The sequence below is a fragment of the Leopardus geoffroyi genome, chromosome C3, assembly GCF_018350155.1.
Source record: "Leopardus geoffroyi isolate Oge1 chromosome C3, O.geoffroyi_Oge1_pat1.0, whole genome shotgun sequence".
Classification (NCBI taxonomy): Eukaryota; Metazoa; Chordata; class Mammalia; order Carnivora; family Felidae; genus Leopardus; species Leopardus geoffroyi.
Window position 1 is genome coordinate 42,622,171 of NC_059338.1, and position 23,992 is coordinate 42,646,162.

General features: G+C 40.0%; 1 protein-coding gene and 1 pseudogene across 10 annotated transcripts in view; one reads left to right on the forward strand and one right to left on the reverse strand.

Annotated features, from left to right (window-relative positions):
• CACNA1E (calcium voltage-gated channel subunit alpha1 E) overlaps positions 1 to 23,992 on the forward strand; it is a 497,854-nt gene that overhangs the window by 53,785 nt on the left and 420,077 nt on the right. Inside the window, exon 1 of one of the 10 annotated variants that reach the window (XM_045452577.1) lies at positions 18,938 to 19,021. The exons of the other annotated variants lie outside the window; for them this stretch is intronic. The gene's annotated coding sequence lies outside the window, so the exon portion shown is untranslated. Of the gene's footprint in view, positions 1 to 18,937; positions 19,022 to 23,992 lie in introns of those variants that run through there. 10 annotated transcript variants of the gene reach the window in all.
• LOC123586572 lies at positions 155 to 23,155 on the reverse strand (annotated as a pseudogene).

A 23,992-nucleotide genomic window follows, 5' to 3' on the forward strand; every position in this document is an offset into this window, starting at 1 on the left:
GGGCACAGAACCTGCAAGAATGGGTTTTTATATCCTAATTCTCTGTTCCTCCCTCACTCTCTGAGAGACAGAGGCAGAGAACACCTCATGATGGGAGGTAGCTTGTGACATGCCTTATTTGTTCTCTCTTTTCCCAACCTTTTGGGAAGGCCCCTCAGAGCTTGGGAAGTGGGAAGTGGTTCCCATCCATGGTTTCTCTCTTGCTCACTGCAGGGCTGGCAGGAATAGGCTGGTTCCCACCTTGTGACATCATGTCAATCTTCCTTTGCATCTTGAGCTTCTGCTGCCTCCCAGTTTCTATTTCCAGGGGAACATGGCGGCTGAGTCTATATTTGGTGGGATGTTCTGCTTCCCTTTGGCACATTTGACTCAGGCTGTGTTAATTAGACAAATTCAAGAGCCTGGAAACTGGAAACTGGAGTTCTGTAGCCTTTGCTACTTGTGTACCCCTGAGGCTGCCAGGGATAATGTGGCTGTTTGGGGCATAGTTCTTCCTGCCATTTGCATGATGAGGAATTCATCTTCTTCCAGGAAAAACTATCTTAGTAAAGAATTTATTGTATGGTCTTTTGCCTTGAATGGCCTCATGAGTCTTCTGAGTCAAATTTATTTGTTCATTGAGTAGATATTTATTGAGTACCTACTGGGTACACAGGTCTCTGATAACAAGTACTAATAAAGGAAGTAAATAAGAGTCACGTGAAAACCATAGATAGTTGTTTCCAAGGGTGTTGAGAGGATATAGAGATTATATTTTGAAAGTGATCAGTATGGGCTTTATAAGAAGGTGGAGTTTGAGTTGGACTCTCAAGGGTAGGATTTAGATTGGGGGCAGACTTGGGTGGAGGGGGGCTATAAAATGGAATTCCAGGTGGAGGAGATTGTGTGAGCAAAGGTGGGAGAAGGATATATATGGGATCTGGCAAATGGATCAATATTATTTGAGCAAAGGGTTTGTGTGGTGATGTGGTGGTAAGATGAATTCAGAAATGAAGGCTGGGGCTAGACAGTGGGAGCACTTTGGGGGTTACATGGGGCATCACAGAAGGTTTTACAGCAGGGATGTAGTAGATGAAATTTGGATTTTAGGAAGCATCTTCTAAATTTTTTTTTTCAACATTTATTTATTTTTGGGACAGAGAGAGACAGAGTATGAACGGGGGAGGGGCAGAGAGAGAGGGAGACACAGAATCGGAAACAGGCTCCAGGCTCTGAGCCATCAGCCCAGAGCCTGACGCGGGGCTCGAACTCACGGACCGGGAGATCGTGACCTGGCTGAAGTCGGATGTTTAACCGACTGCGCCACCCAGGCGCCCCAGGAAGCATCTTCTAAAAGAGCTATCTCCTGGAGGATAAATTAAAGGGAGGAGAAACTGAAAGCAAGGAGATCAGTTCAGCTCAAGTCAATAGTATATGCTAATATTTATTTCACATAGGTTAAATCATTTAATTTGCACAGCAATCCTCGGAGGTTGATACTATTATTATCTCTCTGTTTTAGCCAAGAAAATGAATGCACAGTGAGATTAGATGATTTATCCAACGTTATATAGATGGTGAACCATGTCACTAGGATTTGCACTGAGGCAGTCTGGCTCTAGCATTTACATTCTCTTTATACTGCATGAAACATTTTTCTGTATGTTTTGAACCCAAACCATGTGGAAGGAGACACTAGCAACACAGACATGTAAATAAAACACAGTAAAACACATATAGTTTTGTCTTTCATCACTTAGTTGAGAGGTAATTATTTGGATAGTTCAAATGATAATTAAGTCTTGAACTATGGTGATAGTGACAGAAAAAGGGGAATGATTGACAGAATACAGTGCATCTCTGTGAGATGCATCTCTTAAAGATTACTTACTGTCCTTTTTTTTTTTTTTTTTGCCTGATGTCCTGTGTCTTACAAACCATTATTTCATATGTTGTGTCTAATTTATGGCATTTCAAATGGTAGTTTAAATATGCTCCCTTTTGTTTCATCTTGGCCAGAAACCAAATCTCTGTCATTTTTATTACACCTATATTTCAAATGAGTAAATTGAATAAAGAGCCAGCCCAAGATTCCAAATTCTAAGTGTCCTTAAACCTCATTGCAAGCAGTCTTTAAGCACGTTCTGGTAGTTATTCTGCTTTTCTATTACCATCACCGTAGCTTAAAATTTAATTATCATCTGAACTGTCCAAATAATGGCTTAATTATTAAGAAGGACAAAACTATGTGTATTTTGTTTACACTTATGTGTTTACATGAAGTGAACTCTATGCTTGTCCCAGTTTATTATCTTGAAAATTTCCAGGCCACACTGCAGAGAAGGGAAAATCAAATAGATGTCAGACTCCCTGATATGAGGGGACAAAGCTGAGAGCCTGGTCAGTTGTAGTTCTCAGGACAGAGTAGCAGAGAGGGGAGAGTTGCATATAGATCTCCAGAGATTTTTAGGTCCCTTTTGAGGATTCAGCTGAGTACTTATGAGTGCCTGTGTGTGAGAAAACTACCTAAGCCTGGATAAAGAACTGCCTGAAAGGATTAGAGGTAACAGCCCTTACAGAGTCAGAAATAGTGCCTATTCTCAATAGCCACACTAGAAACCTCAAGGTTCAAGGGCATTGAGTGGAGTACACAAAAGAGTTTTCTTCAGCGCTTGGGATTAATGAGCTCTAGATTAGATACTACTCTGGTTCTGCATAACAAATGTTAAAAGCAGGACACAAAAGGACTGAATTGTTTCCAAGAAACTGCATCAAAAACAAAGATCACAAATACTTGTGGGTATGGCTCAGAGCCTGGAGCCTGTTTCCGATTCTGTGTCTCCCTCTCTCTCTGCCCCTCCCCCGTTCATGCTCTGTCTCTCTCTGTCCCAAAAATAAAAAAAAAAAAAAAAAAAAAAATTTTAGCATACAGTAAGATAAAATTTACAGTGTCAGCTATCCAATCAAAAATGATCAGCCATGCAAAGAAGATACAGTCTGTAATGAGATGAGTCAATCAACTGACATTGAATCAGAATTGACCCAGATGTTAGAATTAGCAGACAAGGCCATTAAAAATAATTACAATAGTATGCCATATGTTAAAAAAGTTAAGACAAGGAAGATATAAAAGGCCAGATTCAACTTTTAAAAATGAGAATTACAATGTGTGGATAATACACTGGATGAGACTAGTGGTAGGTAAGACTTTGCAGAAGGAAAGTTTGGTGAATTTAAAGTCATAGCAACAGAAAATATCCAGAAAGAAAGAAAGAAAGGAAGAAAGAAAGAAAGGAAGGAAGGAAGGAAGGAAGGAAGGAAGGAAGAAGGGAGGGAGGGAGGAAAAGAAAGAAAAAGAAAGAAAGAAAGAATGAAAGAAAAAAAAGAAAGAAAAAGAAAAAAGGAAGGGAGAATTTTAAGAACGAATAGAGCATTAGTAAACTGTGGAGCAACGTCAAGTGACCTAATATGCATGTAATTGGAGTTTACAAAGAAGAAGAAGAAGAAGAAGAAGAGAGAGAGAGAGAGAGAGAGAGAGAGAGAGAGAGAGAGAATGTGTTTGTGTGTGTGTGAGAGAGAGAGAGAGAGGACAGAAAAAATTATTTGGAGAAATAATGGGTGAAATTTCTAAATTTGTTGAAAACTATAAACTCTCAGCTCCAAGAAGCTCACAAACTCCAAGCACAAGGAACCTGAAGAAAACTACACCAAGTCACATGACAAGCAAGTTGCTCAAAACCATCAGTAAAGAGAAAATCTGAAAAGCAGCCAGAGGAAGGAGACACATATGTACAGAGTTGGGACAAAGATAAGGATGAGACCAGATTTCTTTTGGAAAAACAAGCAAATTAAAGGAAGAAGTACTGAAAGACAAATACCCCTGTCAACCTAGAATTTTATGTCCAAAGAACATATCTTTCAAATATGAAGGAAAAATGAAGATTTTTCAGACATGGAAAAGACATACTTATTATTAAAAACTCTTTAAATTCTTTAAGAGAAAGTAAACTGTTTAAACAAAAGCAGTAACAGTGTAGTGTAGTGTGGGATTTGTAGTATATATAAAAATCATAGGTAGGATAGCAGGAAAACAAGGGTTAGGAAGAGAAAATAGAAATGCACAATTATAACGTTCTTACACTGTATGAAGTAATATGCTCTCACTTTACTGCATAAGGTAAATATGCATACTATAAACCCTAAAGCAACCATGAAAATAACAAAGAGTTATAGAGTAAACTATGTATAAAATGCAAATAAAATAGAATCATACAAATATTCAACTTATCCAAAATAAGGCAGAAAAAGAGAGGGAAAGAACTACTAGAATGGACAAATAGAAAGATAAAAAGATAATATATTAATACAACCATATCCATAAATACCCCAATTAAACAACAGAGATTGTCAGGTTGGGAAAAAACTATATATACTGCCTATAGGAAATACACTGAATATAAAGACACAAACTTTATAGCACTAAAAACCTATATTAGAAAAAAAAAGTCTCAGATCAGTGACTCAGATTCTGTCCTAAGAAACTAGAAAGAGCAAAGTAAACCCCAAGTAAGTAGGAAAGAAAGAATAAGAGCAGAAATAAATTAGAAAACAGAAAAATAGAAAAAAATTAATGAAACCAAAAGCTAGTTCTTTGAGAAGGCCAATAAAATTGATAAACTTCTGCCAGACTGATCAGGGAAAAAATGAGGGAACATACAATTACCAGTGTCAGGAGAGGTGACATCACTGTAGATTTTACAGGTGTTAAAGAATAAGGATAGGGGTGCCTGGGTGGCGCAGTCGGTTAAGCGTCCGACTTCAGCCAGGTCATGATCTCGCGGTCCGTGAGTTCGAGCCCCGCGTCGGGCTCTGGGCTGATGGCTCAGAGCCTGGAGCCTGTTTCCGATTCTGTGTCTCCCTCTCTCTCTGCCCCTCCCCCGTTCATGCTCTGTCTCTCTCTGTCCCAAAAATAAATAAACGATGAAAAAAAAAAATCAAAAAAAAAAAAAAAAGGATAATGATATGAACAAGTTTTTACCAGTAAGTTCTACAATTTAGATCAAATTGACAAATTCCTTGAAAGATAGAAGCTAACAAAGCTAGCTTAGAAAGAGACAACCTGAATAGCTGCATTATGTATTTAATTTTTGGCTGAAAACGTTTCTACAAAGACAATTCTAGGGCCAGGTAATGTCACCAGTGAATTCTACCAAACATTTAAATAGGAAACTTACACAAACTCTTCCCAGAAAATTGAAGAGGAAGGAATACTTCCCAACTCATTTGATAAGGCCAGCATTGCACTGATAACCGAAAACAGACAAAAACACCGGAAGGAAAGAACATTACAAACCATTATCCCTCATGGACATAATTGCAAAAATTCTGAACAAAATTTTAACAAACCGAATTCAAAAAGGTGGTAGATAAACCATGAAAATATGCTCAGCGTCATCAGTCATTTGAGAAAGACAAATTAAAACTTCAGTGGGGGCACCACTATATGTCTACCAGAATGACTAAAATTAAAAATGCTGATGATATGAAGTATTGGGAGGTGTGTGGAAGAATTGGAGCTCTTAAATGTTGGTGGTAGGAATGCAAAATGGCACACCACACTGAAAGACAGTTTAGCAATTTTTTAAAAAAGCTAAACATATATCTGCAATATGATACTGGCATTTCACCCATTACTCACCCAAGAACAATAAAAGCATATGCTTATACAATGACTTGTACACAAATGTTCACTGAGGCTTTTTTTTTGGAATAGCCCCAAACTGGAAACAACCCAAATACCCATCAACTAAAGAATGGACAAACTGTTACATCAATATAATGGAATACTACACAGTAATAAAAAGGAACAAACTATTGATATACGCTATAACATGGGGTGAATCTCAAAATAATTATGCTGAGTAGAAAAACAGACAAAAATGAGTATATAATGTGTGATTCTATAGATCTCCATTCTAGGAGATACACACTGATGTATAGTGGCAGGAAACAGTGCTTTCCAGGAGAGAATGGAGAAGTGGGGAAGGATGAGGGGGAGATTACCAAGGGGCACAAGAAAACCATTTGGGTCAATGGATATGTTCATTATCTTGATTTTGGTAATAGTTTGATATCTTATTCAATTATACTTCAGTAGAGCTCTTAAAAAATAATAATGACAACCTCAATGATTAAGAAGATGTTGTGTGAAAACTATATACTACACAGTACTCCAGAAAAGTTAGTCATTAGTTATATATAAGGGATTAAAAATGACTATGTGATTGTAAGATTAGGAAATTGTAAGGATGGTGGTAGAAGTAATAGAAATAAAGGATAGGAAGTGATTTGCAAAAGATGGTGATTCTGTTTTCCCAACTGTGACATATAGGTGGAATACCCAGAAGCTAGTTGGGAATGTGGAACCACAGCTGCAGAGACGTGAGTGTGGCCACAAATACGTGCAAATGTTCACAGAGGTGAGGCTGGAGGCAGGAGGGTAGAGGAGATATTTGCAAGGACAGCATAGGGCAAGGGGAGAGTAGAAGTCTGTGGACACTCCTAGCAGATTGTATAGCAGTAATTGGGGTACTGTTTGGGATAGAGTAATTAGAGGTTATCTGAAATGATGACATTGAAGTTGAGCCAGCCATGTAGAGATAAAAAAGAAAAGTGTTCCAGGCTGAGGAACAACTGGAGAGACCTAGAGATGGGAAAGACTTTGATGTGTTTTAGCAACTGTTTAGGAGGCCAGTGTGGCTAGAGTTGGTAAAGGAGGAAGAAGGTAGTTTAAGCCTTGGTTAGGTTGATAGGATGTAATGAGTTTAGACTTTATCTTCAGGGTAAAATCTATGTGTTTTTAGAAAGGTCATTATGGATAAGTTGCAGGTGGATAAGTACTTGTGGAGGAGGCAAGTGAGAAGTTTCTTTCAGTAGTTCAGATGGGGAATGGTGGTGACTTGGACTAGGATCACCATGGAGTGGATAGATTAAAGGTAGAAAGATCAGGGCTTGATAAAAACCAAGGTCAGGAATCTTGGCAGTGACAAAACCATTGGGCCTTAAAATATTAGAGTTGGAAGTGGTATTAAGGATTGCTCAGTAGAACTCCTTAACCAACTACCATGTTTCCCATTTTGCTCTGGACACATACCTTAGCACATAGCAATAAGTATCTTTCAAATTAGTGTGGTCCTTCAAAGTTTCCAATGTGTGTTCATATATGGTGTTTCCTTCAAGGGCATGGTCCTACCCTCCCTTTATCTCAGCTTGTTGCTCTAGCGTTCTGCTCCAGCCTATTTGGTCATAGCTTGGTACTCAGGTGCAGGGAATGGTGGTTCTTGTGTTATAAAGTGGGACCTGGGGAAGGGTAGGAGATACAGATGATGGAACAGAAGCTGAGGGAAGCAATTCCTCTCAAGACTGACTTCCAAGTACACAACCAGCCATCTTGTCTTCAGAGAAAGGCTAGCACTGCCTCCCTCTCTTCTTCGAAGCTTCTCCTTACATCCCAACCTATTGAAATCAGGCTCAACATTTCAGAAAGCATGCTATACTGTCTTCTCTTCTAGGGAGTCTTTCCCTGCTTCCCTTATCTGTTGTCATCTCACATTGTTTTGAACTCTCACTTTTGTATCTCTCTGGGAATTTGTCTCAGCTCAACATATTATTAATTATTTCAAACTTTCCCTGAGTGATTGTGTCTTTCACCTTTTTTTATGCCCTATGATCCTTACTGCATATAACTCATGCATATAGCAGGGACCTGGTGAAGGTTGTTGAATTGAACCCATTCAAGTTCAAATACAAGCTTCAGACATGGTAGGTACAGAGAAAAGTTAGAAGGGAACTAAGATTCCTATGTGAATGTTTGTTGATTCGAGAGAGAAAGAGAGAGTGCAAGCAGGAGGGAGGGAGGGAGGAAGGGACAGGGGGAGGGAGGGAGGGAGGGGGAGAGAGAGAGAGAGAGAGAGAGAGAGAGAGAGAGAGAGAGAGAATGAATCCCAAGCAGGCTCCACACTCAGCATAGAACCTGACATGGGGCTTGATCCCATGACCCTGGGATCATGACCTGAGCCAAAATTAAGAGTCAGATGCTCAACCAACTGAGCAACCCAGGTGCTTCTGAATGTTTATTTTTTTAATTAAAGTTTTTCTGGCTGAGATATAATTGACACATAACATTGTATTAGTTTTAGGTGTGCGACATAATGATTTGATATATCTATATACTGCAAAATGATTATCACAGTAAGTTTATTACTATCTGTCACCACATATAGTTACAATTTTTTTTTCTGGAGATGAGACTTTTAAGATAGATCTGTTCTTTTAACAACTTTCAAATATACAATACGGTATTGGTAATTATAGTCTTCATGTTGTCCATCGCATTCCCAAGGCTTATTTATCTTATAACTGGAAGTTTGTGCTTTTACACCACCTTCCTCCATTTCACCCACCCCCCACTCCCTGCCTCTGGAAACCAAGAGTCTGTTCTCTGTAGCTATGAGTTTGTTTTGTTTTATATTCTACATATAAGTGAAATCATGTGATATTTGTCTTTCTCTGTTTGACTTATTTCACTTAGCATAATATCCTGTAGTTCCATTCGTTGTTGCAAATGGCAAGATCTCATTCCAATGTGTATGGAATATTGGAATGTTCCAATGTGTACACACACACACACACACACGCACACACACACACAAACGCACCACATCTTCTTTATCCATTCATCTACTGATGGACACTGGGGTGGCTTCCATATCTTGACTATTGTAAATGATGCTACAATAAACCTATATCTTTTAAAGTTAGTGTTTTCATTTCTTTGGGTAAATAACCCAGTAGTGGCAGTAGTAGAATTACTGGGTCATACGGTACTTCTATTTTTAATTTTTGAGGAACCTCCATTCTATTTTCCACAGTGGCTGCACCAGTTTATGTTCCCACCAACAATGCACAAGGATTCCCTTTTCTCCACATTCTCACCAACACTTGTTATTTCTTGTCATTTGATGACGGACATTCTAACTGGTGTGAGGTGATATCTCATTGTGGTTTTGATTTTCATTTCCATGTTGATTAGTGATGTTCAGCATCTTTTTCATGTATCCGTTGACCATCTGTATGTCATTTTTGAAAAAATGTCTATTTAGATCCTCTGCTCATTTTTAAATCATATATATGTGTGTATATACATATGTGTGTATGCGCGTGTGTGCGTGTGCACGCGTGCGCGCACACATATTTTTGGTGTTGAGTTGTATTAGTTCTTTATATATTTTGGATATTAATCCAGTATCAGATATATCATTAGCAAATACCATCTCCCATTTAGTAGGTTGCTCTTTCAATTTGTTGATGGTTTCCCTCCCTGTGCAAAAGCTTTTATTTTGGTGTAGTATTTCCCTTGCCTAGAAGACATATCTAGAAAAATGTTGCTAAGGCTAATGTTAAAGACATTACTGCCTATGTTTTCTTCTAGGAGTTTTTTGTGTTTTCATGTCTAACAATTAGGGGTTTAATCCATTTTGAGTTCATTTTTGTGTATGGTATATAAAAATGATCTAGTCTCATTCTTTTGCATGTAGCTATCCAGTTTTCCCAGCACCATTTATTGAAGAGACTGTCTTTTCCCCATTGTATATTCTTGCCTCTTTTATTATGGATTAGTTGACCAAATAAACAGGTTTATTTCTGGGTTCTGTATTCTGTCCCATTCATCTATATGTCTATTTTTGTCAGCACCATACTTTTCTTTATTACTATAGCTTTGTAGTATATACTGAAATCTGGGATTGTGATACCTTAAGTTTCATTCTTCTTTCTCAAGATTGTTTTGATAATTTGTGGTCTTTTGTGGTTCCATAGAAATTTTAGGATTATTTTTCCTAGTTCTGTGAAAACTGTTGTTGGTGTTTTGATAGGGAATGCATTGAATCTGTAGATTTCTTTGGGTAGTATGGACATTTTAACAATATTGATTATTCCAATCCATGGACATGGTAGGTCTTTCCATTTGTTTATATTATCTTCATTGTCTTTCATAGTTTTAAGAGTACAGGTCTTTCACCTCCTTGGTTAACTTATTCCTAGGTATTTTATTCCTTTTGATGCAATTTTTTTTTCAATATATGAAATTTATTGTCAGATTGGTTTCCATACAACACCCAGTCCTCATCCCAAAAGGTCCCTCCTCAATACTCATCACCCACCCTCCCCTCCCTCCCACCCCCCATCAACCCTCAGTTTGTTCTCAGTTTTTAACAGTCTCTTATGCTTTGGCTCTCTCCCACTCTAACCTCTTTTTTTTTTTTCCTTCCCCTCCCCCATGGGTTTCTGTTAAGTTTCTCAAGATCCACATAAGAGTGAAACCATATGGTGTCTGTCTTTCTCTGTATGGCTTATTTCACTTAGCATCACACTCTCCAGTTCCATCCACGTTGCTACAAAAGGCCATATTTCATTCTTTCCCATTGCCACGTAGTATTCCATTGTGCATATAAACCACAATTCTTTATCCATTCATCAGTTGATGGACATTTAGGCTCTTTCCATACTTTGCTTATTGTTGAGAGTGCTGCTATAAACATTGGGGTACAAGTGCCCCTATGCAATTTGATGCAATTTTAAATGGAATTGTTTTCTTAATTTCTCTTCCTGATAGTTTGTTATTAGTTTATGGAAAAGCAACAAATTTCTGTATATTAGTTTTATATCCTGCAGCTTGGCTAAATTAATTACTTCTAATAGTTTTTTTTTTTTTTTTTTGGTAGTCTTTAGGGTTTCCTATGTGTAGAATCATGTCATCTGCAAATAGTGACAAATAAGGACAGTCTAACTTATCCTTTCCCAACTTGGATTCCTTTTATTTCTTTTTCTTGTGTGATGGTTGTGGCCAGGACTTCCAGGACCATGTTGAATAAAAGTGGTGAGAATGGACATCCATATCTTGTTCTAATCTCAGAGGAAAAGCTCTCAGTTTCTCACCACTGAATATGATGTTAGCTGTGAGTTTCTCATTTATGGCCTTTATTATGTTAAAGTATGTTCCCTCTAAACCCATTTTGTTGAGAGTTCTTACCATGAACAGATATTGCTTTTCTCAAATACTTTCTCTGTATCTATTTATATGATCACACGATTTTTATCTTTCATTTTGTTTATGTGTATCATATTGATTGATTTATGGATATTGAATCATTTTGCATCCCTGAAATAAATCTCACTTGATTGTGGTGAATGGTCCTTTTAATTTATTGTTGAATGTGGTTTGCTAATATTTTGTTGAGGATTTTTACATATGTGCTCATCAGAGATATTGGCCTGTAGTTTTCTATCTCTCCCTCCCTTTCCCTTTCCTTCCTTCTTTCTTTCTTTCTTTCTTTCTTTCTTTCTTTCTTTCTTTCTTTCTTTCTTTCTTTCTTTCTCTCTCTCTCTCTCTCTCTCTCTCTCTCTCTCTCTCTTTCCTATCAGGGTAATGCTGGCCTCATAGAATGCATTTATTTGGAAGCTTTTTTTTATCTCTGCTATATTTTGGAATGGTTTGAGGAGAATAGGTATTAACTCTTCTTGAAATGTTTGGTAGAATTTATCTATGAATCCCTCTGGTCCTGAACTATTGTTTGTTGGGAGTGTTTTGATTACCAGTTCAATTTTGTTACTAGGCCAATTGGCCTGTTCATATTTTTTATTTCTCTTGATTCAGTTTTGGAAGATTGTATGCTTCTAGGATTTTATCCATTTCTTCTAGGTTGTTAAATTTGTTGGCATATAATTTTTCATTGTAGTCTCCTATAGCCTTTTATGTTTCTGTGGTGTTGGTTATTTCTCTTCTTTGATTTCTGATTTTATTTATTTGGGTTCTCTCTCTTTTTTTCTTGATGAGTCTGGTAAAAGATTTATCAATTTTATCTTTTCAAAGAACCAGCTCTTGGTTTCATTGATTTTTTCTATTGTTTTTTAAAATCTCCATTTCATTTATTTCTGCTCTTACATTTATTATTTGCTTCCTTCTGCTAACTTTGGGTTTTGTTTGTTCTTTTCTAGTTCCTTGAAGTGTAGGGTTAGCTTGTTTATTTGAGATTTTTCTTGTTTCTTGAGGCAGGCCTATATCACTACACATTTTTCTCTTAGAACTACTTTTGCTGTGTCCCAAAGATGTTGGACTATACTGTTTTCATTTTCATTTGTCTCCATGTATTTTTTCTTTCCTCTTTGATTTCTTCATTGACTCACTGGTTGCTTAGTAGCATGTTGTTTAACTTGCATGTGCTTGTGTTTTTTTCCAGTTTTTTTTTCTTGTTTCCAACTACCATTGTAGTTGGAAAAAATGTGTGATATGATTTCAGTTTTCTTAAATTTAGTGAGATTTATTTTGCGGCCTAACATATGATTTATCCTGGTGACTGTTTCATGTACACTTGAAATGAATTAGTATTATGTTGCTTTGGGATATATACCCGTATATACCTGTTAAGTTCACCTTGTCTAATGTGATATTCACAGACTGTTCCCTTATTGATTTTTTTGTCTGAATGATGTATCCATTGATGTGAGTTAAAGTTTCCTTCTATTATTGTAATACTGTCAATTTTCTCCTTTATGTCTATTAGTATTTGCTTTATGTGTTTAAGTTCTCCAGTATTAAGTACATAGATATTTACAACTGTTATATCCTCTTGTTGTGTAATAATTTTATTATTCCTAATTATAGGCTTTTCTTTTCCACTTAAAGAAGTCTCTTTCACACTTCCTATAAGGCCAGTTTAGTGGTGATAAACTCCTTTAACTTTTGTTTGGGAAACTCTTTACTTCTCCTTCAATTGTCATAGATAACCTTGTCAGGTGGAGTATTCTTAGTTGTAGGTTTTTTTTTTCCTTTCAGCACTTTGATATATCATGCCATTCCCTTCTGGCCTGCAAAGTTTCTGCTGAAAACCTAACTGATAGCCTTATGGGGTTTTCCTTGTGGTTTACTAGTTGCTTCTTTCTTGATGCTTTAAAAATTCTCTTTATCTTTAACTTTGACATTTTCATTAATATGTGTTGTGGTGTGGACCTGCTTGGGTTCATATTGTTTGGAACTCTCTGTACTTCCAGAATCTGGATGTTTGTTTCCTTCCCCAGGTTAGGGAGGTTTTTAGCTATTATTTTTTCAAAGAACTTTTTTTTTTGCCACTTTTTCTTTTTCTTTTTCTTTTTCCTCTGGGACACCTATAATGCAAATGTTTGTTTGCTTGATGTTCAAGAGATCTATTCTTATTTTGGTTTATTCTTTTTTCTTTTTGCTGTTAAGCTTGGGTGATTCTTTTTTTTTTTTTTTTTTAATTTTTTTTTTTCAACGTTTATTTATTTTTGGGACAGAGAGAGACAGAGCATGAACGGGGGAGGGGCAGAGAGAGAGGGAGACACAGAATCGGAAACAGGCTCCAGGCTCTGAGCCATCAGCCCAGAGCCCGACGCGGGGCTCGAACTCACGGACCGCGAGATCGTGACCTGGCTGAAGTCGGACGCTTAACTGACTGTGCCACCCAGGCGCCCCAAGCTTGGGTGATTCTTATTACCCTGTTTTCCAGATCACTGATCTGTTTCTGCATCCTCTAATCTACTGTTAAGTCCCTTTAGTGTATTTTTCATTTCAGTTTTTGTATCCTTCAACTACTATTGGTTCTTTTTTTATATGTTTTTTGTCTTTTTTGAAGTACTCACTATGTTCATCTACTCTTCCCTCCACTCCAGTGAGCATCTTTATGACCATTATTTTGAAATCTTTATCAGGTAAGTTGGTTATCTCCATTTCATTTAGCTTATTTTCCGAGGTTTTGTCTTGTTTTTTTTTTTTTTTTTTTTCCATTTGGTATGTATTCTTCTGTCTCATTTTGCTTGACTTTCTGTGTTTGTTTCTATTAATTAGACAGAAGAGCTACTTCTCCTAAACTTGAAGAAATTGTCTGCTGTATGGTCACCCCTGTGCAGACTGTGTGTGCCTGGTAATTTTGGCTGGCTGGCTGGAGTTGTGGCTGACTTGGGTTGTGGATTCTGGGGCACTTCATGCTGTGGTTGCCCTGGTAGGATGACTAGAGTTGAAGTGGGCATGGGCCAGGGTGGCCCGAGGGTTCCCTGGCAGGACAGCTGAACTTGAAGTGGGTACATGCTGGTGGAGTGCTGGGGCTCTCTATGAAGAAGATATCCTGGGAGGACAGTTGAAGCTGACATAGGTACAGGCTAGGGTGTTGTGTGGCACTCTGTGCATGGGGTGTCCTGGTGGGGTAGCTGGAGGTGAAGTAGGGTGTGGGTTGAGGGGTCCTGGCACTCTGTATTGAAGATGTTCTTGTTACTTGTCTGGAGCTGAAGTGGTATGAGCTAGGAGTGGTTCTGGAATGCTTTGTGCCTGGGTCATCTTGGTGATCTGGCTGGAGCTGTAGAGAGCACTGACCAGGGGTTTCCTGCACTGGGGCCACTGTGATAGGATTGGGTTAGTGTGGCCTAGAGGCCTGTGGCTCACCGAGGTGCTAGGCTGGCTGGTCTCTGCTCCCATCCATACTGTCAAAGTAGAGGGGAAATGTAAACTGTGGCTCCCACCAACTTCTTCAACCTGAAGAGAGTTCTAGCAGCCAGCCCACATTTGGCAGAGTTCTAGGGCTGGTTCCTTTATATTTTAGTTGCCCTTTTATTTTCTTTTATTCCCCCCCCCCCCATATTTATATTTAAATTCCAGTTAGTTTCAGGTGTAGAATTTAATGATTCATCACTTACATACAATACCCAGTGCTCATCACAAGTACCCTTCTTAATACCCATCGCCTATTTAACCGGTCTCCCTGACCACCTCCTCTCCAACAACCCTCAGTTTGTTCTCTATAGTTAAGAGTCTGTTTCCTGATTTGCATTTCTTGTTTCCCCCTCACTATGTTCATCTGTTTTGTTTCTTAAATTCAAACTGCGGCATTTTTTTTTCTGTGCCCTGGGGCAAGTGAATCTACTCACAGTCTCTTAGTACTATTCCTCCCCACTGCAGTTTGCAATGTTGGGGATGAAGGTTTCCTTTGTTACCTCTGTCTCTTTGGCCATTCTCTCCGTAGTCTGTCTTTCAGTGTACAGAAGCTATTAAGTCAGCCCTCTGTTCTTCAGGAGGAACTGTTCTATATATAGGTGTGGATTTGGTGTGTCTATGGAGAAGGTGAGTTCAGGGTTTTCTTATGTCACCATCTTGGCTCAGAAGTCCATATTTTATTTATTTATTCATCTGTTGATGTACACTTGGGTTATTTCCATGTTTGGTTATTGTAAATAATGCTGCAGTGAACATGAAGGTGTAGATATCTTTTCAAAAGAGTGATTTCATTCCATTGGGATAAATACCCAGTAGCGTAGTTGCTGAATCATATGGTAATTATATTTTTAATATTTTGAGGAACCTCCATTCTATTTTCCATGGTGGCTACTCCAATTTACATTCCCACCAACTTCGTACAAAGGTTACCTTTTCTCCACATGCTTTCCAAGGCTTATTATTTCTTGTTATTTTAATGATAACCATTTTAACAGGTGTGAGGTGATAGCTCATTGTGGTTTTGATTTGCGTTTCCCAAATGATTAGTGAGGTTGAGCACCTTTTCATTTACCCGTTGGCCATTTTGTGTATCTCCTTTGGAAAAATTCCTGTTTAGATCCTCTGCTTGTTTTTTTGGTTAGAGTGGTTTCTTTTTTCCTTTTGAGTTGTATGAGTTTTTTTTTTTATATATTTTTGATATTAACCCCTTATCAGATATATGATTTATAAATATTTTCTCCTATTCAGTGTGTTGCCTTTTCATTTTGTTGGTGGTTTTCTTTAATGTGCAGAAGCTTTTTAGTGTGATGTAGTCCTACTTGTTTATCTTTTCTTTGTTGCCTCCCCTGTGAATTTTGATTATAGTATCTCTACGCCAGGTATAAATGATGGAGTAGGAGTGGAGGTGGGGACAGAAAGGAAATAAAGGGAATAAATGGAGCACTTGGGGGTGCTAGAATTAGGAAAGTATGTCTGTGGCAAAATGCCCTTAGAGAACTACAATTCTGAGTATGAGCCTGACCACCATCCTAACTCTTCCTTGTTTAAAATTTAAAATAGTCTATGGGGAGATATTCTCTTTTTAGGATCATTATTCTGATTTTATTACAGAGCTCAGTTGGGAAATTAATTTTTTATTTTAGGAATTTGCTAGAATATATCTGTGGCAGAAACTGGTAAATACTCAATAAGCTCATTTCCTCCTCTTCCTGGGCATATAGCTTGACTACATTTCTCTGTCTTTCTTCTCCCTTGTAGTTAGGTATGGATGTAAAATGGAGCCCTGGCCAGTGGAATATGGGCAAAAGTAATGGCTGGCTAGGTCTGGCCCTTCCTGCATTATCATCTATGCTTTTTCTCTTCTTGTGTGCTGGTTGAATGCCAGAGATCCAGTCTAGAGGAGCACTATCCAGTACAACTTTGTGGTGATGAAATGTTCTAGAGCTCTGCTATCCAATATGGTAGCCATGCATTTACTGTGCACGTCAAATACAGCTAACAGGACTGGGGTACTGAATTTTTAATTTTAGTTAATTTAAATGGCTACAAGTGGCTAGTAGCTACCATGCTGGATAGCACAGCTTTTAATGGAAGGAGTCTGGTCTCTGAGTGACTGGATTGAGCAGAGTTCTTGGCACAACATGGTAAAGTGCATGAGAAATACATATTTACTGTGTTAAGACACTAAGATATAATATCTGTTCCATAAAATGAGGGATACCTGCTGATATACCTACACTAAAAATTCATATGGTATGCATCTTCCAACTGGAAAGCAATGTGGCTGGACAAACCCAATATCTAATATCAAACCTAATTATCTAGTGTCATTCCTAAATAGACAATTTAATCTTATTTCGCCTCCCTTAAGCTCCCAGTTTTGCCCCCCATCCTATTTTCTTGGAGGGAAGTGATGAACAAAAGGCCATGAGGCAAACACTACCTCCTTTTCCTACTCAGGGTAGAAGAAACTGCTCAGGGTTCTGGTTTCCTCTCCATCCTAGCTCACTGTGTAGGCTTGGGCAAATCACTTGTTATTATCTCTTGTTATTGACTTCCTTACCTATAAAATTATGATTTCAGGATTTGCTTTTTTTTTTTTTTTTTAATATATGCTCTCTTCAGCATCCTGTTTCTTCTTCTTTGCTTGGGTGATCCTCACTCCAAGTGCTTCTGGCTCAGGGCCCTTCCAGGCCTAAGTTCTATTCTGTGCCTCTGTCTTCACACCTTCATGTCTTTCCTCTTTATCATTGATTATGCCCATACCTGTTAATACTGCCTCACACCTTACTCACTTTCAGCCTCTCCAGCCTCATTTCCATGTCAAACTCTGCTCAGATGGCTTTTAGGAATATCACTATAATGCCCTTCTGTTCATCTTCAAAAGGGTGGGATCTGGGAACAGATGAGTCTCCCCTGTCTGAGTACTTAATCCTGTGACATGGTTTTTCTCCCATATCTATAAATTCTAGGCTTTTACTTCCTTCACTCCCAGAGTGTCTGAAGAATTAAAAGTTTGTAAATTGCCTTGAATTCCTTGGGGATAACTAGCAAGTGTAAAGAATAAAAATCATTTCATATAAAGCTGTTGAAAAACAGGCAGTAGGAATTGATTCACAGTCTCCCCCATTGGGCTATGATTATGAGTGTCTCAGATGAAATATCACATTTCAGCAAGACAGGTGATGCCTGTGTTAGGCTGCTAATTGTAATAAAAAGCTTAATTTGCACTTCTGTTTCTCATTCCAGTGGGTTGAGGAATGGGGGTGGCAAGGATGGGGCTATTCAGGGAGTCTTTATAAGCTTGTCCTTGAGTTGGTGATGGGAAAATGATTGTTCCAGCATTGTACAGTCAAAGCTTGACTGCTGTGTGCCATTAGCTCCCCAGCTATTCTGTTTCTCAATAACATTATCATTTTTCCTGTCTCCTAAGGTATAAGCTTTGCATTCATCACTTACTCACCTACCTCTTCCTTTTATTTTCCTTACGCTTGTCCTCCCCTCCTTTCTCCTTTTCTTGTACCCCCCTTGCTCCTTTCTTCCCTTCCATTCTTTTACCATAATTCCTTAATAATTTTGATTATCTATTATATTGAAGAGACTGAAATAAGGTGATGAATGAGATAAAAAAGTTCCCTGCCACTGTGTAATTGCAAACTATGATGGTTGACAAACAATGATACAAGGAATTCTGGCAAAGAGTTATTTAGTTGTTCATTCAACAAATAATTAAAGAGAGCTTACTGTGAGCCAGGCAGTGTTCTACAGACTTAGGATACACCAGTGAACAACTGATAGTGGGAATATGATGCGCAAAGCACAGCCTTCTCTGAGATTGCAAAGCAGGTAATCTTGTCTCACCTAAAGGGTCTAGAGGGTCCCCAGAGAAGAGGTGCTTTGATTGAACCCAGCAGGATGAGAAGAAATTAGGTTGGCCAAAAGGGTCAGGGGAAATGGTTCAGCTAGCTGTTGCAGGGGAGGAGCTTGTGAGAAAGAAGGAAAAGAGTTTATTCACTGCTAGTGCATTTGGTGTATGGGTCCAGAGTGGCAAAAATGAGTCCTGAGACCCAGGCAGGGACCAATCCATAACGGCCATCTAAGCCACCGCAGTGAGTCCAGAATTCATTCAGGGCATTTGAAGACCACTGAAGGTAAGGACAATTTGTATTGGAACTGTCCAACAGAACTTTCTGTGATGGTGGAGATTCTGCGATGGCCAATATGGTAGCAACTAAGCATGGTAACTTTTGCACACTTGAAATATGGACTATTGTGCCTAAGGAACTGAATTTTATTTATTTTATTTTATTTTATTTAAATTTAAATGGCCACACGTGGCTAAAAGCTACCTTATTGGACAGTGCATATCTGAATCATCTTTTCAAATCATAATATCCAGAATTATAACCACATGTTTTCTGCACTGCACCGCCGTGTGGCCTTCTGCTCCTGTGAAGCCTTTCCCAACCACTGAGGCCCGAGGTACCAATCAAATCTCCCAGTTAATTGGATAGCAACTTCCTACAGGTTCTTATGTGTGTCTGCCTTCTTCCTTCACACTCTCAGACTGAGGACTACTCTTGGCTTTTGTTTTTATCCTATGGCAGGGCACATAGCCTCTGTTCACTGAGTAATTTTTGTTTTGGGATTGACTCTTGTTTTCCTTCCTAGGCTGATTATGGGTAAAAAGCTCAAGGATGCAGACGCTAGCTTGGTCTATGGGCTGCCCCATTAGATTTGTATATCCCAGCCCCCTGAATGTGCATGGGGGACATCTGCCTGAGAAGCCAACCTGCATGGCCTCTCAGAGTCCTGCCAGAATCTCTCACGTGTCCACCCCTTGGACACTTTAGTTCTGTGAATGAAGTGAGGTAGAGGGATTCTCTGCTTCTTCATGGAAAGGCAAGATGTCACTTCATGGCGCCTTGTTGCCACCCAGAAGAACTGTTGGGTTGCTCTTCTAAAAGCCTTATGGTGACAGGGGGCTTGCTTTCCATTCCTGTATTTTCTCTTGACAGTCAAATCACTTTCCCACTGGGGTTTACAGCTTAAAACTGATTGGGAAAGGGTCTTATTTCCACGCTTATGTTTTCAGCTTGAAGCATAAAAGAAAATGTTCTTATGCTTTCAGTTGATTTGGGGATAATCAATGATCCACCACTTTTCTTGCTTCCCTCAGTCACCAGAGCCAAAGATGTGTGAAGCTCCCACCTGAGTTCTCTCATGTGATTAGCCCAGGGCTAGTTCTTCTCTCTCTGGAAGTACAGATAGTGTTGCCCCATTTTCAGAGTACATAGAAGATAAGGGACGTGGTAATTTTAGTGATGGAATGAAGATTTTGCCCTGGCAGAGTCTCAGTTCCCACTTGGAGAATGTATTTTCATAGAATTAACCACAGACTGTCGCAAATATCATTTAGTCAGTGCTTATATTTTCTCAGTGTCCCTTCGGTTGTTGTCACCTGCAGTGACAGGGGCCTCATTGCCACTTGAGGCTGTCCTCCTGTCCTCAGGCCCTTCTGACTATTGGAACATACTTCACTGGGCTGAACTAAAATCTGCCCATGGGAGCTTTCACTCCTGGCTTCTGGCCTTCCTCTGGGGACCTGATAAGCCCAGCCTCATCATCCCTCCTTCACATGAATACCCCCGAGTATTTGATGATAGCCCAGTCTTCTCTTCTCTACTAGGCTCCCAGAGTTCTTTTAATGATTTCTTGGCGGATGGGATATCAAGCCCCAGTCCTCTTGGCTGACCATTTTTAGTTTCTCCTCAGAGCAAGCACCCAGAAAAAAACAGATCAGCTTTATGTAGAGATGTGGAGAATTAGCATCCTGGGCAGAAATGGCATGAAATCTTGTGTAGTTGTGTATCACAGGGAGGCCCAAAGTAGTGGTCCTGCCTGCATAGTGAGGGAATCTTACTTTTTGTCCTGTGTCCTCAGACAGACTCAGCTGTGGGAGGATATGTCTCTCATTTGCATCAACACTGTCTGGCACAGTGTCTCATCCAGAGTGGGTACTTGGTGAATATTTGCTGTTGGGCTGTGGGGATGATATCAGTCCTGCTTTAGAGCAGAGGGCGTCCAGAGAGAATGAAATGAGATGGGATGCATGTAGGATCTAAAGAGCACTTAAAGTGAGGACACAGAGCTTACAATTAATTCAAAAAATAAATGAAGAGGCAGTGGGAGGAACTGAAGGAAGAGACTGAAGTGGCTGCAGCCACAAGAAAGATGATATTAGGAGAGGCAGACTCTGTATTGGGATGGGAGAGGTGAGAAGCAGAGTGCTTGTTGTTTTCCATTTCTCCAGGAGACTCCTTGAGGCCTCCTCCTCTGCATAAATGATGGCCACTCCTTACAATGGCTCTCAGAAGCAGGAGACAGGGCAGGACTGTTGTGTTCTTTGTTCAGATGAGCAAAGGGCCCAGGGGATTTGCCTCACCTTCCCAAGGGAACAGGATCAGTTATGGACCCAGCGTTCCTGCTGCCATTCATGTCACTGTGGGGATTGGCTTCAGTGAATTCAGGGATGGCCAGAAATGAGAGGATAGGAAACTGGAGAAAGTTGAGAGAGCTTTTAAAAGAAGCCATGCTAGGGGCGCCTGGGTGGCGCAGTCGGTTAAGCGTCCGACTTCAGCCAGGTCACGATCTCGCGGTCCGTGAGTTTGAGCCCCGCGTCGGGCTCTGGGCTGATGGCTCAGAGCCTGGAGCCTGTTTCCGATTCTGTGTCTCCCTCTCTCTCTGCCCCTCCCCCGTTCATGCTCTGTCTCTCTCTGTCCCAAAAATAAATAAACGTTGAAAAAAAAAATTAAAAAAAAAAAAAATAAATAAAAGAAGCCATGCTGTTCGTAGTGTTTGGTGGTGCCAGTTTGATTCAGTTCAGTAGCTATTTGTTGAGTCTCTATGTGTCCTTCCTGCTGGAAGAATAGTCATGCGCTCTATTCCTTCAGAAAAGCAATATGGGCATGAAGGTCAGTGACAGCTACCCATCAACAGGGGAATGCGTTTAATTTATGAGTTGGGGAAAGATATAACGGGCTCAAAGTGGTTGCTGAAAGCCATACCCTTTTGTATAATAAGAGATTAGAACTTGGTGTCTCTGGCTTAGAGGTGATTCTCTTAGGCTGCCAGCTCAGTGCTTGGCCCTGTGGCTCCATGTCTGAGAGCCCTAGGTCCTATGGAAGTCACAAAGATGAACAAGATATGGTGAGCCACAACAAATTACAATCTAGCAAGGGAAGTAAGTCAGATGGACATGTAGCTATATAATTTTATTATTCCACTATGCTGTTTTTACAAGGGAGGGAGAAATTGCTTCCTACTGAGAGGATAACTAGAAGCTTCATGAAGCAGGAGATAACTTGACATGCTGTTTGACCTCCAAACTTCCCCTGCCCTTATCTTTCCATCTCTATACTTTCCACCCAGGTGGCCAAACCAAAATTCCAGAGGAGTCATTACTGATGCTTCTCTTTTTCCTCTTCTCTGACATCTGACATCTGTTGCTGGTTTGCTTAGCATCTGTCTCCAGCGTAGAACTTTATTCTATCCATTTCACTGTATTCACTGTCACCACTGAAACCCTGGACACAACCACCTGTTGCTGGGACTGTTGAAAGAACTTTCTAGGTGGCTTAAAATTCTGCTCATTTTCCTAGCCTATCAACAGTTTTTTTTGCAGCAGCCAGAGTAATCTCCCCAAAAGGTAATTCAAGATCCTGGCACTCCTCTGCTCACAAAACCTATGTGGCTTCTTATATTAGTCAGTGAAATATTTTTTCACAGGTTTGTTTTTTTTCCAGTTTGCATTTTATTGATGTCAGTGTTCAGACCTTGACCACATATTCCTGCAGTGGGAACAGCCTCTCCTCCTACTGCTGCTTCTTGGTCTTCAGGTTCTCTTTGTGCTTGGTCAGCTGGCAGCACCTGGCATATGTCTTCCTGGGCTGCAGATCCAGGGGCTTTTTCTTCTTCTTCTTCTTCTTCTTCTTCTTCTTCTTCTTCTTCTTCTTCTAATGTTTCTTTACTTTTGAGAGAGAGAGAGAGAGGGAGAGGGAGGGAGGGAGGGAGAGAGAGAAAGAAAGTGTGGGGGGTGGGGAACCGAGAGAGAGGGAGACAGATCTCAGGCAGGCCCCTTGCTGTCAGTGCAGATCCTGATGTGGGTCTCAAACCTGAGCCAAACTGTGAGATCATGACCTGAGCCAAAACCAAGAATTGGATGCTTAACTGACTGAACTAGCCAGGTGCCCCAGGGGCTTGTACTTCTTTCCCTTGTACAATTTCCTGAGGTTCCCTTTCTGAGTCTGGTTAATGACAGTGAGAACATGGGCAATAGATTTGCTAACAACTCAGATCTTGGAGAGTTTGGAAGGAAGCTGTGTGGCCTGTCACTTTGGTGACACACAGCTGGGACAGTTCCATCTTCAGGTTTTCTAGCTGTTTAGACAGCTCCCTCTTCTTGCTATGAAGGTATTGAGCCTTAATCCTGGCCATGGCTACACAAGCTGCTGCCACCTGCTCCTTAGGGAAGAGAACAATTTTAGATATTTTAAACAAGGAATATTAATATAAGAGTTTGTTGCATAGATGAAATAGAGGATGGGAGGCAACCAGAGCAGGAAACCACTTCTAACTCTAGGTTGGTAGGACCCAAACCCCAGAACCTAGAAGCTGCTCAACCGTGATGCATCCTGCCTGGTGGGAGCTGAGACCTTAGAGGAAGGGGATGTCTTGTGGGAAGCTGCAAGGACAAAGGAGATGCCACCATTGTTGTAAAATGCCAATTGAAACCAAGAAGAGGGGAATACTTCGGCCTCTCTCTTCTTCCTGTATACTAGTCTTCCATTATCAAGACACCTTGAGAAAGGCTGAATGGTAGAAATAGATTGACAGAAAGTAGGTGAAGACTGGCATACTCCCAGCTCTCTGCCATTGCCTGCAGGGCCTCACCTGATCTGCCCCTGACCACCTGTCCATCCTTGCCTTGTACCAACCTGTTTTCCTCCTAGCAGGCCTGCTCTGCCAGTCTCCTTTCTGGTCCTGGAGTATCCCAGGCTCTTCTTTCCGTACTCCTTTGGATAACGTTCTCTCTTTCTGGAATAGGCATCCCTTGGTCACTTTCATGGTTGGCTCCTTCTTTGCATCCTTCAGTCTTAGCTCAAATGGTATCTCCCCAGGGAGCCTTACCTGACCACTTTATTTATTTATTTATTTATTTATTTATTTATTTATTTAAAGTTTATTTATTTTTTAGAGAGAGAGAGAACAGGGGAGGGGAGAGAGAGAGGGAGACACAGAATCCGAAACAGGCTCCAGGCTCTGAGCTGTCAGCACAGAGCCTGATGCGGGGCTTGAACCCATGACTCATGAGATGATGACCTGAACCAAAGTCAGATGCTCAACCAACTGAGCCACCCAGGTGCCACCCCATTTAAAGTAGCTGCCCTCACC